Genomic DNA, 17476 nt, shown 5'->3' with positions numbered 1-17476 from the left:
ACGGAAAAGATATTTTGTCCGATTCTATATCGCTTTACTATTTAGAAAAATCGATACTTATTTACAAACATCTTATTAGGTACAAAAAGTTATCTGATGAGACATACATTATCATTTTTAAGTTCAAGAAAACCAACCATTTGATAAAGAAATAGCTTACATTTCCAAGAAAGTTTTATCATATATAATGTTGTATTACGTTGTCCAAACTCTCGTGACAAATTGTTGTTGAAACAAGTGCAAAATTAAGCAGTTAAAGATAATAACTACGCCAACCGTAACAATTGTGATGTCAAAATAAATGGGTCAATGATTCTTTGTGACCTATGTTCATTTAAGTGACAAATTTGATTTAATAAATCAGTAAACTATGTCAAGCATTAATCCAACGTAGAGCATAATTCAACACTTTTAGATTTTTTTCTAAATTTCGGATTTCAATAACTTCTCGATTTTTAATAAAAATTTCACATTTCTACAAATATATACACGTGTGATTATGTACGTACGTATTTCTTTTTTCGATTTAAGTTGACCCTTCTATTTTTCTTTTTGATCTTCCTATTATTTTTATTATTTTCTCTTCTCTAATTTATGATGTTCATCGTTTATTATCACGCATGATAACAGATGAAAAAGCAAAGGAGAATGTCTGAATGACATTCGTCATAATGCAACAGTCACTGGTGATGTGTCAGGACGTGATGAATCGGCGTAGCCGAAATAATGCAACGAGATGTGCGAGCGTGTTGGACGACCATACGGACGCCTGTATGAAGTTAGCCCCCCATTTTTCGAATTTTAAAATTTTAAAGGTTGTTCCAGGTTGTTCTAGACTTGTTCTAAATTGTTCCAAAAGATCAAATTTAAAAAATAAAAATTTTCGCGAAAAATGGAAAAAAACGATTTTTTGACCTGGCCCCCCATTTTTCGAAAATCGAACTTTTAAAGGTTGTTCCAGATTGTTCTAGTTGTTCTAAACATTGTTCCAAAGTGATAATTCCCTAAACAAAATATTTCACGAGATATAATAAAAAAATAGTTTCGTGCGCTAAAACAGTATTTTTACGTTTTCGGCTATAGTTATTATCTCTTAAACACCAAACTGTATATTTTAGCTAAAAACGAACAGAACAACCTGGAACAACTCTCAATTTTGCTAGAACATAATTTTAAAGAGTACTTTACTCTTGAAAATAAACACATTTTTCTTGTTTTTTCGTGTTTTTCGACCGATAACGTCGCGACAGCGGTCCCAAACTATAGAACAATTACGTACTGGCATAGAACAACTTGGAACAACTCTCAATTTTGCTAGAACATAATTTTAAAGGGTACTTTACTCTTGGAAATAAACACATTTTTCTTGTTTTTTCGTGTTTTTCGACCGATAACGTCGCGACAGCGGTCCCAAACTATAGAACAATTACGTACTGGCATAGAACAACTTGGAACAACTCTCAGTTTTGCTAGAACATTATTTTAAAGGGTACTTTACTCTTGGAAATAAACACATTTTTTTTGTTTTTTCATCTTTTTTGCTCGCTAAAGTCGCGATAGCGGTCCCAAACTATAGAACAATTACGTACTGGCATAGAACAACTTGGAACAACTCTCAGTTTTGCTAGAACATAATTTTAAAGGGTACTTTACTCTTGGAAATAAACACATTTTTTTTGTTTTTTCATCTTTTTTGCTCGCTAAAGTCGCGATAGCGGTCCCAAACTATAGAACAATTACGTACTGGCATAGAACAACTTGGAACAACTCTCAATTTTGCTAGAACATAATTTTAAAGAGTACTTTACTCTTGGAAATAAACATGTTCTAGTAAAATTGAAAGTTGTTCCAAGTTGTTCTATGCCAGTACGTAACTGTTCTATAGTTTACGATCGCTGTCGCGACTTTAGCGGGCGAAAAAGATGAAAAAACAAAAAAAAATGTGTTCATTTCCAAGAGTAAAATACCCTTTAAAATGATGTTTTAGCAAAACTGAGAGTTGTTTCAAGTTGTTCTATGCCAGTACGTAATTGTTCTATAGTTTGGGACCGCTGTCGCGACGTTATCGGTCGAAAAACACAAAAAAACAAGAAAAATGTGTTTATTTCCAAGAGTAAAGTACTCTTTAAAATTATGTTCTAGCAAAATTGAGAGCTGTTCCAAGTTGTTCTATGCCAGTACATAATTGTTCTATAGTTTGGGACCGCTATCGCGACTTTAGCGAGCAAAAAAGATGAAAAAACAAAAAAAAATGTGTTTATTTCCAAGAGTAAAGTACTCTTTAAAATAATGTTCTAGCAAAACTGAGAGTTGTTCCAAGTTGTTCTATGCCAGTACGTAATTGTTCTATAGTTTGGGACCGCTATCGCGACTTTAGCGAGCAAAAAAGATGAAAAAACAAGAAAAATGTGTTTATTTCCAAGAGTAAAGTACTCTTTAAAATTATGTTCTAGCAAAATCGAGAGTTGTTCCAAGTTGTTCTATGCCAGTACGTAATTGTTCTATAGTTTGGGACCGCTATCGCGACTTTAGCGAGCAAAAAAGATGAAAAAACAAAAAAAATGTGTTTATTTCCAAGAGTAAAGTACCCTTTAAAATTATGTTCTAGCAAAACTGAGAGTTGTTCCAAGTTGTTCTATGCCAGTACGTAATTGTTCTATAGTTTGGGACCGCTATCGCGACTTTAGCGAGCAAAAAAGATGAAAAAACAAAAAAAATGTGTTTATTTCCAAGAGTAAAGTACCCTTTAAAATAATGTTCTAGCAAAACTGAGAGTTGTTCCAAGTTGTTCTATGCCAGTACGTAATTGTTCTATAGTTTGGGACCGCTGTCGCGACGTTATCGGTCGAAAAACACGAAAAAACAAGAAAAATGTGTTTATTTCCAAGAGTAAAGTACTCTTTAAAATAATGTTCCAGCAAAACTGAGAGTTGTTCCAAGTTGTTCTATGCCAGTACGTAATTGTTCTATAGTTTGGGACCGGTATCGCGACTTTAGCGGGCAAAAAAGATGAAAAAACAAAAAAATGTGTTTATTTCCAAGAGTAAAGTACTCTTTAAAATAATGTTCCAGCAAAACTGAGAGTTGTTCCAAGTTGTTCTATGCCAGTACGTAATTGTTCTATAGTTTGGGACCGCTGTCGCGACGTTATCGGTCGAAAAACACAAAAAAACAAGAAAAATGTGTTTATTTCCAAGAGTAAAGTACTCTTTAAAATTATGTTCTAGCAAAATTGAGAGTTGTTCCTAGTTGTTCTATGCCAGTACGTAATTGTTCTATAGTTTGGGACCGCTATCGCGACTTTAGCGAGCGAAAAAGATGAAAAAACAAAAAAAATGTGTTTATTTCCAAGAGTAAAGTACTCTTTAAAATAATGTTCCAGCAAAACTGAGAGTTGTTCCAAGTTGTTCTATGCCAGTACGTAATTGTTCTATAGTTTGGGACCGCTATCGCGACTTTAGCGGGCAAAAAAGATGAAAAAACAAAAAAAATGTGTTTATTTCCAAGAGTAAAGTACCCTTTAAAATAATGTTCTAGCAAAACTGAGAGTTGTTCCAAGTTGTTCTATGCCAGTACGTAATTGTTCTATAGTTTGGGATCGCTGTCATGTCGTTATCGGTCGAAAAACACGAAAAAACAACAAAAATATGTTTATTTCCAAGAGTAAAGTACTCTTTAAAATTATGTTCTAGCAAAATTGAGAGTTGTTCCAGGTTGTTCTGTTCGTTTTTAGCTAAAATATACAGTTTGGTGTTTAAGAGATAATAACTATAGCCGAAAACGTAAAAATACTGTTTTAGCGCACGAAACTATTTTTTTATTATATCTCGTGAAATATTTTGTTTAGGGAATTATCACTTTGGAACAATGTTTAGAACAACTAGAACAATCTGGAACAACCTTTAAAAGTTCGATTTTCGAAAAATGGGGGGCCAGGTCAAAAAATCGTTTTTTTTCCATTTTTCGCGAAAATTTTTATTTTTTAAATTTGATCTTTTGGAACAATTTAGAACAAGTCTAGAACAACCTGGAACAACCTTTAAAATTTTAAAATTCGAAAAATGGGGGGCTAACTTCATACAGGCCATACGGACGCACATTTGCGAGCTGTCACGTCACGTCAAGAGAAGGGCTTGACAAAACCGCCACAAGACACCTCTGTTAAACAGAGTATTCCGCGACATTATGATCAACTTCGTGATCTGATTCCTGTGAGTGATTACGAGTCAGAAATCTTATGGTATATAAATCCTACATAAATTTAATTCTAAAGCTATCAAAATAAAACCATCTGCTTCTTAAAATAAATAAAGTTTTATTTAAAAGAAAAATACTATTTAATAAGAATAATGTAATCATCATCAATTTTTTATATAAAATTAGAATTCTTTTTTTATGATTAAATAATCGTAAAAGGATTTTCCTCAAAATTATTTTGTCACATTTTGCAATTAAATTTATAATCGAAAAAGTTGTATACTTAAAGAATCTTTTATTTGTAATAATAAATTAAATAAAGTTTAAAAATAAAAATACACAACAATACATTCGAGATAGATATATTAAAATCTGCAAAGAAATTAAGTGATAATTCTGAATCAAGTCCGTGTTTAAATATAACATTTTTAATTCAGGGTTATTTCATGCAGGAATCAAATTTCGAGGTTACACTTGTGACATAAAACCATGAAAGATACGTCCATGTATTATATAACACGATGTCGAGATATCGCTATCAGAAACACCTGTCACCTAAAGACGTAGGGTTCTCGACGATTTTCCGTTTCACTGTGAGAATTTGTACAGCATTTTTCCATCGTACGAAATAGTGGCGATAAATGTTACCATTGTATAGCGACAAATCACCCCTGTTTTTCGACGTCTCGTCAGGTAGGGTTTTCCTTTCAAGATATACCCATGTAAATTACTTTTAAATATCACGAGTCGAAATAATAAATCACTTCTTTGTGTGTTCGTTGGAAAACTCATTTTTCTTCTTTCACCATTTCTCTCTTTTGAAACTTATGTTTCAATCTAATTGTAAATTTAAATTTGACGCTTTTTGTTAGATTTATACTTCATAAATAATAGTCTATAGAAATAAATTAAACAATATTTTTTTATTTTTGTTAAATATACTCAGCAATTTGTTCTCTCCGAAAGAAAATAATCTCGTTTCTATAGAGAAGTAATTAAGACTTTAGAAACTATTATATACGTAGTCGATACTCATCACCCGCAAGTGTTATATCGAGGTGTGAATGTCATCGATTGCATCGATAGTGTAACACAACAAATGTACAGCTATATATTACTCGCCGTATGATAAATATGTATCTGAATGATTTGATTGCAATCTACAGCAAATAAATTTTTAGCGTGAAAATTATTCCACCACTATACATCGACTTCTACAATTAATCATTTTGGTAATTGCCACTATTATTGCGCAACTTCCGTCATGCAATTAATAATGTAAAAAATGTTTCTGTGAAAATAGTTGCATATTATGAAGTACTCTTAATCGCACAAATCTTTACACGACATTTATCGTAAATCGATATTACAAGTTATATAAAATGCTTCGAAAATGTATACTGACATACAATATGATAAATTTAAAATTAATTTTTCCCTGAAGAAAAAGAAATGTTATGAGAAAAATATATATATTTCTTATATTCCATTATTTTTATATATCTAATTAAATTTTAAATCAATTTGAAAAAATGAAATTTATTTGTGCGTTTTAAGTAAACTTAACGTAACGTTAATAAGACTTAATCTAATTGATCTGTAGAAGTTAGCATAAAATTTTTTCATTTCTAATGTTTGTAAAAATTATTTGATGCTAAGAAAGAGATTTCAATCAGGAAAAAATGCACTTTAAGGTGAAAAGAAAACTATGACTGTACATGAGCTTGAGATGTTGAGGTTTCTACGGTACTTTATATACTTTATATTTAACCGTGCACGCGTAACCACGTAAATACGAGGATGGAGGAGAAGGAGAAGACGTCGATACTGCAAACATCGAACGTGCTTTTGCGAGAATCCCACGTTTAATACACTTTAGACGACTTTTAAATCATCTGGCGGAGCCTGTCGCATAAAGCTCTCGGGCCTTGCCTCAAGCTTGCGGGGTAACTTAAGGCTTTTCCAACCTGTCTCTAATCCAGTTTTGATTATAAATCACTTAAAGCCGCCGTCCCGAGACGGCGAAACGAAGTTTTCGAAGGTTGCGCCGCGTCGCGTCCACGTTCACCGACTTGCCCGGTCGCGCCGTAATTGAAGGATTTATCTAGAAAAGCGTTGCGCATAGAAAGAGAGAGGAAGAGAGCGAGAGAGAGAGAGAGAGAGAGAGAGAGAAGCAGAGGATGTGGGTGGACGGGTACAAGAGCGACAGACTTTTTTTAAGTTGCTCGAGAAGTCCGAGGTTTTATCTTAACTCTGGACTGTTACATCAACGCTGATTAATTCTGTCACGTGATAAATGGTGTTGTGCATTTCGAAGGCGACGTAAATCAAATTGCGAGATGTAATTTTATGCGAGGTGCGGTTACAAATTGAAATGACGTGCCTATTTTAAATGGTGGGATTTATTTGAAGTTAATTTACGTTCTTTTCAAAATGAACTGCAACTCGAAGCTTCGCCAAATTGCATACGTGTCTTGCTATAACATCGTCTGTGCATACTTATATTTAGAGTTGCGCGTCACATGTTGCAATAAAACACGCGTAATTCATTGTCCGTGTGGAAAGACGACACGAGATTTCTGGATTGTTATGATTTATGATATTCTAAATACCATTATTATGATGGCACAAATATATTTATTCGTGATTTAATTTCCTATATATCAAAAATATATATAGAAACATAGAAAATATTATAAAAATTGAAAAAAGATATTGACAAGCTTAAAAATCAGCATTACGACGACCTACTATTTTGAAAATATTTTTATAAAAGAAAATGTACAAAATATCTCATATAAAAAGTTTTAATATATCTCATGTCCCCGTTTTTTTAAACTAGTAAATAAACATATGGATATTTTGTAGATAAAAAAAATAATAATAAGCAAGAGACAAAATAGCTTTTAACAAAAGTGCGTTATGAAATAGCTAAATGGCTAAAACTAAAACCGGCATTAATCTGACCAAGCTACAAACGGATTTGCTAAACAAAGAAAAAGCCAAGTATGCTGAGAAAAGGCTATGCAAGACCTCGTTAAATTAATTTTCATTGAAAGGGTTAACGAGACAGCTGGCCTGTCGATGCGATTAAGCCCATCGAGATGCACTTTATTGATTATATTTCCGTCGTGCTTTTCGCACAGATGCTACCCGAACGGATTTGCATTAACTACAACTATAATAGTGCATCTTTTGTTCGACCATTCGATCACGAATTTTATAGTTTTATTTTTACAAAATATAATTTATTTTTGATGATATATAAACTGATGCAAATCAATAGGTAGCATTTTTTATAACTTTATTTTTTCTTAAAATATTTTTAACACTTAATTCTAATCATTGATTTTACTTTTATTTTTTACTACATAATTAAATATATTTTTGTAATTCCTTAACAGTATTTCTTTATCAGTTATTTTATCTCGGAATTTGAATATTTTATGTATGTATTAATTCATATCTAGTCTATTTTCTTTTATCTAGATATTTATAAAAGTAACATATTATCTGTCAAAAGAAAATTCCTTCTAACTACATTCAAAATTACTTCTTATTCTCACTCTGGCATTTCTAACGTACTGCACTTTTACAGTCTACATGACATATATCTGGCATATTAAGTAACGTTCCAAAAATGATACCATGAGATCAAATGGGTTAACATCATGACTGAATCATAGTAAATCGGCTTGTCGAGCGCGAGTTAAAGCCAATTTGCACTTATCTAAAATGATACATCGCGCAAGATTCTTCTTCCTAAACACGTCGCAGCAATATCAAATCGCGACGGGCGCGCATTACGTCAGGTTAGCAGGTGATTCATAGCGGATAACGTCGCGCCGAGATAATTGCGATCGTTATGCGCAAACAAAGCCGAGTGAAGAGCCGCCGAGCGCGTATATAATGATGTCGTATCGACTTCACGAATCTACCGCGCGAGATTGAAGCAGAGCCCACACCTTCGAGTGAGAACGATGTGCACCGAAACATATTATATCCGCCGACAGAAAGCTTGTCAAAAGTGGCATAGATGTAAATAGCATCGATATCAAAAACACTTAAAGCTAATCCCTATTTTATCTCAGTAAGAATTAAACAACTAAAATATATTTTTTTACTGTTAAAATATTTTTTTATCAGGTCTATTAACATATGCGACATGGGAAAGGGCAGAGAAGAAACGATTAGACGAGAAATAGAGAAGCACTCTTTCGAACGGATATTAAAATACTCCGAGTCTCTATGAGAGAACGAATTAAAGTCCCGCTTTCTCGTCGTTTAATTTTCCCATCCTGTGCAAAAGCTAGCTGACGCGCAAAAAGACACACATATATATATACATATATATTTATAAACGCGAATTTCGCGCGACTTGTCCCGTAATCTCTTTCCCGAAGAAAAATACGCGGCGATACTATCTCTCTGGACGAGATTGTTCTCCACAAAACTCGGTCCAGCTATATAGCGCGACGTGCCGGCGTATCGTCGCCACCAGCGTCATTTTGCTTACGAGTAAGAACCATTTCCGGGGAGGGTAAAAGTGCGATATCCGCGCGATAACTCGCGAATAACGGGGGATGGCGGCGGATTTTTGCCGGCAAAGAGAGAACGATCGAAGAGGGCAGAGTAAGCCACAAGCCCGCCGGCCAATGTAATTTCATCCACTTTTTATTGGCGCGAAGCGGACTTTAAGGCCTTAAGCCACTTAGATTTAATAGCGCGACCGCGTTATACGTTTGGCCGTACGTTCTGGCTAGGTCGGCGAGAAAAGAGGAAGGCAGGAGAGAGAACGGAATAGAGAGTCGGATAGAGACGGAGAAGGAAACGATTATCGAAAAGTAAAAAAGATAATATTATAATATTATATGCTAATTATGTGCCAGCCGGAACTGCTATTATATTAATATATCGTATCTTATTTTAACAAGTTTAAATATTATACGCAAAACAATCCAATTAAATTTTAATAAAGAGGAGTGGCATACCGTTTAAACAATTTCTTTTTACAATTTTTTTCGAAAAGAGAATTATTGGTATTATTCGCGAAATGCGCATATATGTAAAAAAGTAATCTAATAATTTGTACAAAGATTTATAAGTAATAATAATAATCTATGGGAAATTATAATTAAAGTTCAATAATTTTTTATAATATAATATTCATGCTTCTATAGCTAACGGAAAATATAAAGTATCTAAAGTTCAAACGGATAATTGAGATGGTTGCGTAAACGGAACAAGGTAATGATCTTTCTGATGATAAAAGTAAAATAACCTCGTCTCACATTATATTTATAATATAAATGATCCAGGTAATGACGTGTCTATGCGAATACGTATAAGGTCGCATATACGCAAATGATAATAATAGCGGGAATAAGTGTTAAGAGAGAGAGAAAGGAGAAACATCGATTGGGAGAGTCGCACACGCGAAATACGAAGCGGATTAAATCGTGTAATCCATTACATGTGCCGGTAAAAAGAGCAGAAAACGGGGAATAGGCACGTGAAACGAAACACGGTGAGCGAACGGAGGTGCTCTCTCGCACCGAATTGTTACGTTTCTGCTCTCGTATTAACCTAGTTCAATCCGCCCGGGCTCTTTATTGATTCCGGTGTCGGCACGGCGGTGTGAACGAAATCTCATTCTTAGCAAGTTCAACGGCTCCGAGTGCCGTGGTGAGCGTGCACTTTGTTAGTGGCGTGTAACGGATCGATTATTGGGAACGTCGAATGACCTCGCTCCGTACACCACGGGCTCTCTTCTCTCTCTCTCTCTGTGCCGATGAGCTGCATCGTCAGATCGAACGGTTTTCCAGATAGCTCGAGAGATCAACTATATTGACATAGGAAATAGGTATCACGGTATCTCGGAACGTGGCGTTTGATTTTGTTCGCAAACTTGATTGTGATCATTCCACGGAACAGATATAAGTCATATTTTAACCAATTCAAATCACATTTAGAGATATATAATATTCTCTGTAAATATATTAGTTTTTAGGATAAAGATAATTGTATCTTTGAATCACGTATGATTTTTTATATATACGAGAAATTATAGGGCAACTTCACACAAATATTCTACTGTAATATAACTAAAAGTCTTTTTAATATTTAAAATTAATATTCTACATCTATATTTTATATAGACAAATATTTTTATTTTAAGTCAATAATTCACGCGTCGTAAGATTTATTTTATAATATATAATACATGTGACAAACTGATGATCTAAAATTAGAACCAAAACGTACATTTCGAAATAAACATTTTGATAAAAGAATAATTAGCGTATCGTTTATGTTAGATTCTTAATTAATCGACTATATTTTACTTGTTATATTTAACATTAGAGCTTTCCATTTCTATTTTTAAAATTTAACACTTAATTAATTTGATATTCCATATACGTGATATATATATAAATTAAGTCAACAAAAGATGCACAAATAAAGAGGTAACAAATATTTAGAGATTATTGAAATAAGGCGAGAATTTGAAATAAAGCCTGATTTGATATAATAATTAATGAGCTGTCGCCTAGTTAAATGTATCCACAAAATTACGTGAAAATAAAACTCATATGTAGATGTTCTATATTTCATAAATTCTGGAAGCATATCTCGGTCCCTTTCATTCTATCTTTCCGTCTGATCTTTATATACCGTTCTATATTACGCGCGGCGTTTATGATATCCTCATCCATAATAATTCACGCTAATTAACAGGTTGGGTGCCACAGAAAGCGCCGCAAAGTGGCCCTCAGCATACTCGAATTCGAGATGTCAAGATACACTTCTTAGAGTGAAGAAAATTAATTCGTGCAACAAGAAAGATTTTAGTCTGAAGAAATAAATAGCGCGAAAATAGCGCCGCGAGAAATAACGAGAACGTTAACGAAACTGTAAACGAGATCCGTGAACGAAATTTCCATCCGATATACATCGGTATCAAATCCATCAAAAAAATAAAAAAAATATAAAAATATAAAAAAAATAAAAAATAAAAATTTCAAAAATCCGATACAAGAGGAAAACACAAAAAAACATGAAATTGACGGATATGTCGACTAATATCTACGGCTATCAATCGTCATCGCTATCTTTTTCAATTAATTATTATACCCGACAGTTGCATTCCTAATTAGTCGATTTCTGAAAGAGTACAGTGTTACTTCGTTATAATTCCGACCGTGAGAAATGTCGCACTCGAAACTTGAATGCGGAATTGTTACGTATATATATGATGCAATATGCAATATACATTTATTATCACGTGAAGAAACTATAAATCATATTTAAACATTTTTAATTAGCCATTATTCAGATATACGCATATATTATATCTATTTTTTTTCTTTATTATCTCTTTTAACGTGTGAAAACTATTTAAAAATGTTTCTGATATTAATGTTATTTCTATTATCAAATACTAATAATAACTGATCATTTATAACAAAGTTCCATTAGAGCTTAATGTTTTTGAAACTATTAACATATGACATTACTGTATAAATATACATTTATTATTTATGATCTTTTTACTTATGTATGTCTTTCTTCTTCGAGCGAGTCGGATATGCGTTTTTCACATGTATACGTACAAGTCACCGCATTATCCACGGTAAAAATAACACCACGCATTCCTGCAGCATTTCGTAATATGCAGTTTTCCTAGCGATAACAGTTAACGGAGTTAAAAGAAACCGTCGCGTAACGCGGCGTCTCTCTCTCGACGTAATAGTTTCACGACGACACAGGACACTCGTTTTTCGTTTTACAAGTTGAAAACGGATAAATTCCCGTGCCACGTCGATTTTCTCGCATAACAGGCGGCTAATGTAACCGCAAGCGCATATACGTAAGAAGCGCCCGGTCTGATGTAACGCGACTCCCTCAAGGTGAGCCAAGATCGACTATCTCTCTCGTATCCATTTTATCGAATCTTTTCTAACGACGAAGATGATCGATCCGTCCGATAAGTAACGCGAGTCCCTCGTTTTCCCAGGAGGCTCCCAGTAATCGTGCAACGGCACTCAACACCGCTAATCGACAGGTATTATTTCCTGGATCGTTCGGAAAGTCGCTTGGCAATTTGCATTCGATTTATATTCCGAGAACAAGACAGATTATAATGCTTTCGCGACGGAGATTAAGTCCTTGGATCTTCTTGACTCAAGAATAACTTGAAGACCTTGCGGGACAGAATGGTAATAAAGTGATAGTTCCAACTTTCAAGTCAAACTTCGGTAAAACGCTCTATATTCGAAGCCTTCATTCGTTTTAAAACAAATTCGAATAGGTAAATTGAAATCATTCCTCTTCCATTCTCTCGATTGTCTAGTAATATACATATTTTAATATCTGTTACGAATTGTTAAAAAATTATATATTTCATTTATCAAGAAAAGGTAAGTATTATTTCATATTCTCCTACATTATTACAAAATTACAATTATTAATTTTATTAATTCAGATTTGTCGTATTATTTTATTTATCTAAACAATTAAATTAATTGTTAAATCTTGAAAATAAGTTTTGAAATTAACTCAATTTAATTTAATTTGTATATTTTTTAACATTCTATCATATTTTATTCTTTTTTTATTTGTACTATCTTGTAACCCTGTTTATGTTAACCTAACAAAAGTGTCATTGTACCTGACATTTTTTTCGAGTCATTAAAAGACTTCGTTCATCGACCGATTATTATTTGCCGGACACTTGTTGTAATTTGCATTCGATTGATATTCCAAGATTAACAAACACGACACTCCAACCGGGATAATAAATCTCCCGTTTCTCGCTTCGAACTCTCACGAATTAAAGGTAGCTAAAGGAGTCTCGAGAAGAATCTTTAGAAGCGATTCGACTTTGTTATACGATATTTTGTTTCGTAAAGTGTTTTCAAGCTTATAATATATTTTCAAGAGGTAAGTTTCCGTACTCTTTCAGGTAGACATTGCGTATAATCGAGTAATGGCACCATGCAATACCCAACAATAAGCAATTGTTACCATGTGCTACATGAAACTAAACATTTGCGATTTGCATTCCATTGATGTATACGCCAGAATAACAAACATTACTGCTCCTCTCAACACGGATATTAAGTATAGCTTCTTGCCACTTAACCCGAAGGTCTCGGCCGAGGTTAAAATGAAGAAGCAAGATTCGATTTGCTATATGAACTCTGATATTTGTCTCAAAAATGCCTATGAATATATAATTCTTCGGAATCCGGTATTTTCCAAAGTAAAATAATGGCTCGCAGAATCGAGTAACGGCTTTCCGCCGCGCCTAAGTGATTGGTATTATTTCTTACATGAGACCGGAAAGCTGTGATTTGCATTCGATTTGTGAAAGTCTGGGAAAATCTGCTCATGGTAATCCCGGCGGATTCCACTACGAAAATTAAGTCCACGAATCCCTGTACGATTCAATAAAAGCTACTCGAAGAGGTCCAAAATAGAATATGGGTACACACACACCCACACAAATTCTTTTGTCAAGATCTTGCCAAGATCTTTAAAAAAACATGAAATGATTTTAGGCAATTTTTCATAGAAATTACAATTTACTATTTTTAATAATAAAAAATTTCAAAGAAAATTATTTGCGAACGTAATGTACATAATTTATAATTAAAATTCATATGGAATAATACGTTTTTCTAATTTTACTTTTTTTTAAAGATCTCGATAAAAAGAAGAGAAACTATATAAATATATGTATATTTTTTATACAAAGTGTATAAATATTTTTGAAAAAACTTTGCTGAAATAAAAACAAATAGAACAAATCGGCAAATGCGAAGAAAAAGATATACTTTGACAAGAAATAACTTTGACATATATGTATATATACATGTATCTTTTTAATATAAATTAAATAAAATGTAACGTTTTGAAGATCTTTTTTAGAAATCGAAATCTATCTTTTCATTATTAATATTAAAAATCAATTATTAATAAAATTTTATTCAATGTTTTTTCCTGGAAAACACGTGTGCATAATTTATATAAAAATTTATAGAATAATTTGTCTTAAGTAAAAACAGAGAGAGAACAATAAGTATAGTTGCAAAGTTAGATGCTTTTTCGATTGCTATTTCAATAGGGAAGGAAAGTCAGCTGTAGCCAATCAACGACAAAACAATACTTTCGCATTCTGGAAAACAGGATGCTAGAGATCTCGCGTTCGAGTATTACGCAATTAAAGAAAAAAACGCAAATGAATCTTGCAATTTTACAAACTTACGCTGATCAAACATTTTTAATAAAGAGTAAAATTAAAAAAAAAATAAGAGTAAAGAGAATCTCTTAAATTGTCAATTTATAAATTAATAAATAAATTCCTAATGATTTCAAGTGTACAGATTTATATAAAATAAAATTTACAGCTTATCGTTGATTGGTTTTCTTGATACTGGAAACTTATAAGAAATAATATTGACGCAATACAAGAAGTTCGCGATCGATCTTTGTTAGAAAAAAATTGGCGCAAGGATAATCAAACAAGGAGGTCGAGCGAAATTGAAAATTGCAAGCAGTTACAATAATGTCTCCTGTATTATCAATAAGCACGAATAATTTTCAGCAAATTCGTGCTGACGCAGAAACATACGTATATCTATGTTGCATATATATGCATGCTTTATATGGAGATATCTGTTCCATTCAGGGTCATTAACTCTCATTCGGAATCCAGATGTTTTTATGATTGTGTGAAACAGAAGAGAGTATTAAATTTATTACCTTGTGAAATTAATATCTCATTTTAGAATTTCTGAATAGCTAAGAATTCTAGCTCTTTTCGAGACATTGAAAGAGAAAGAGAGCTGAAGTTTTTATAAAAATTTTATTTACGAATCATATATTATAACCAAGACATATAAACGTATAATAAATATGGAAATAAAAATTATAAAAATAATAAGTTGATATTAATCAGGCTTTCGGTTTTATTTTTTAAAAAGACTACTAGCCTTCTCTTCTTTTTCTAGAATTGCAATCAGCAGAGCCAGGTATTTACATTCACTTCCGGCGTCCTAGTGCCCTTATGCCTCGTTCACAGAGGCATCAGCGCGTGACGGGAAGTAGCGACACGCGATTCTTCCCATCAGCGATTAGGATAGCCTAGTATTCCGTGCAATGCTGAGTAGAGGAATGAGACCGCACAACAAATTACAAGGACTGTAAACGTGTTGTCACATTGTAATGTCATTTCTGTGATGTCTCTAACATTTTTCATTAAAATAAAATAATAAATGTTTTATACGAATCCCACATTTACAAAATATATATTTTAACGAATAAATAATAATTATTACATAATAAATAAAAATTCTAATCTCAATTAGCGGAAAGAAAAATATCAAAATACTCTATATCATGTTATAATCAATAAATAAATTTATAAAGTTTAACGGCATATAGAGCTGAATTAAATGTAATTTAGATGGAATAATTTCAATCTAAAATTTACTTTTGTGACGCTCAAAATAAAATAGCACAAACAAAAATAAGCTTTGTTAAATTCAGAAATGGATTCAAATTTCATAAATGTATGAAGTTGCAGTAATAGAATATAATGTGTTTTCGATCGATCCAATTAATGTTTATTCACATCCAGATCATTTATTTCGAGTCGCGAAAATTCTATGGAAAAAAGTCGAGAATTCTTTATAGAGAGAAAATGTTGCAAGATGCAATTTGCAGATTTGTTCTTGAACATAGCCAGAAGCAAGGAGAAAATAGTAAAGTATAATATTATGATAATGACGTAATCGGTATCTATGGCTCTATTATTTGACAACAAGTTTATAATAATGAGTCGTACTTAGTCGCATAACTTTATGGTGAGAAAAATAACATTGTCTCCATGTATTGAAAATTTGTGTTAATTATAGTCCTGATAACTGCACAGTAATTTCACTATGATATTGCGCATGACTAATCTTAGAAATATTTTGTCGCAATCTCGGTTACGTGGCAATAAGGTAAAAGAGAACGAGGGCAGAAAGATTCAACTAATTATTCTGTATTTGTAAATAAATAAGTAGGCTGGCATCAATGCAGAAATTAATTTAGTAAAAGAAAAAAAAATTTAGATGTGTAATTATTGAATGCATGATTTCGAATATAAACTCGTAAGTAATTATTTTGAAAAAATTATAATAAAATCATGCTACGACAAAATGTATTGTAATATTCATTATTTTATGAAACAATATTTTATAATTACTTTCTTCTAATGACTTTTTAACACGACAATTATTTATTGCGTTTCTACATAATTAATACAATGAAATACATTTTATTAAATTTCTAAAAAAATAAATCGTCCACATGAGATTATAATCGAAATATCAATTTATGGATATCGATAGAGATTGCAGGTAAAGCACAATCATGGGATGATTTCTTTGAGGCAACACGGAGTGCAACCGAATTCATTTACACACACAGTACCGAGCTGGTATTAAAATGAAACCCCGGTATAGATCCACTGTACCTATTTCGTACTTGCGGAGAAAATTGCTTTTCGTTGTTTCCACGATGACGATACGAACGGGATTATTTCGTTTGGAAGTAGAAATAATTTGCGTTCGTTTGATCCTCGCGCTCTCACCCTGTTCATCTATCTCAATTTCCCTTTCTCTCTTTACGCGACAACGCGAGATGAAAGGCAAAAGGATGTCAAAAGAGTATTCTTTCACAGTGAATAAAATCCAATGAAAGCCAGGGCATCATAAACACAGTAAGCTGATCCTTTATCATAACGTTAGATCGAAGATCAAAAAAGAATAAGAAACATAATTACACACATATACACACACAAATACGGTTTCATATAATCGCAATTTAATAATCGATAAATTTACTTAAGTTTATAAGTTTTTTATTATGCATATAATATTTAAATATACTGCAGTAAATAATTTACAATAAATATAAGAAAAATATTTTATTACACATATCATGCATTCATGCTACGTGTTATTCCTATACTATTTTTAATTATTTGCAATTTCCGCTAATTATTCATCATAATTATACAATTATCATGTTTAATTCATCTTTTCATACTTATAATGCTTATCACATCTAAACGTTTCATGCTTTTACCATCTCTTAATATATGTTTTCTTGCAATTTATCGTTTTATCTTGTCACTTTGCTTTGTACCTTTGTACTTTGACAAATAAAAAAAAACAGGAAAAATGAAAAAAAAAGATCACGGACTGTGAGTTATATATCAAGTTTA

At 32.5% G+C, this 17476-nt stretch overlaps 1 protein-coding gene across 6 annotated transcripts in view; it reads right to left on the bottom strand.

Moving 5' to 3' along the window:
• The window catches only part of PlexA (plexin A), a 263457-nt gene that overhangs the window by 186347 nt on the left and 59634 nt on the right, over window positions 1-17476 (bottom strand). The window lies entirely within an intron of this gene.

Source organism: Nylanderia fulva, unplaced genomic scaffold, assembly GCF_048542155.1.
Source record: "Nylanderia fulva isolate GAGA-0341 unplaced genomic scaffold, ASM4854215v1 Scaffold19, whole genome shotgun sequence".
In the NCBI taxonomy this organism is placed as follows: domain Eukaryota; kingdom Metazoa; phylum Arthropoda; class Insecta; order Hymenoptera; family Formicidae; genus Nylanderia; species Nylanderia fulva.
This window is presented reverse-complemented; position numbering and strand designations above follow the sequence as displayed.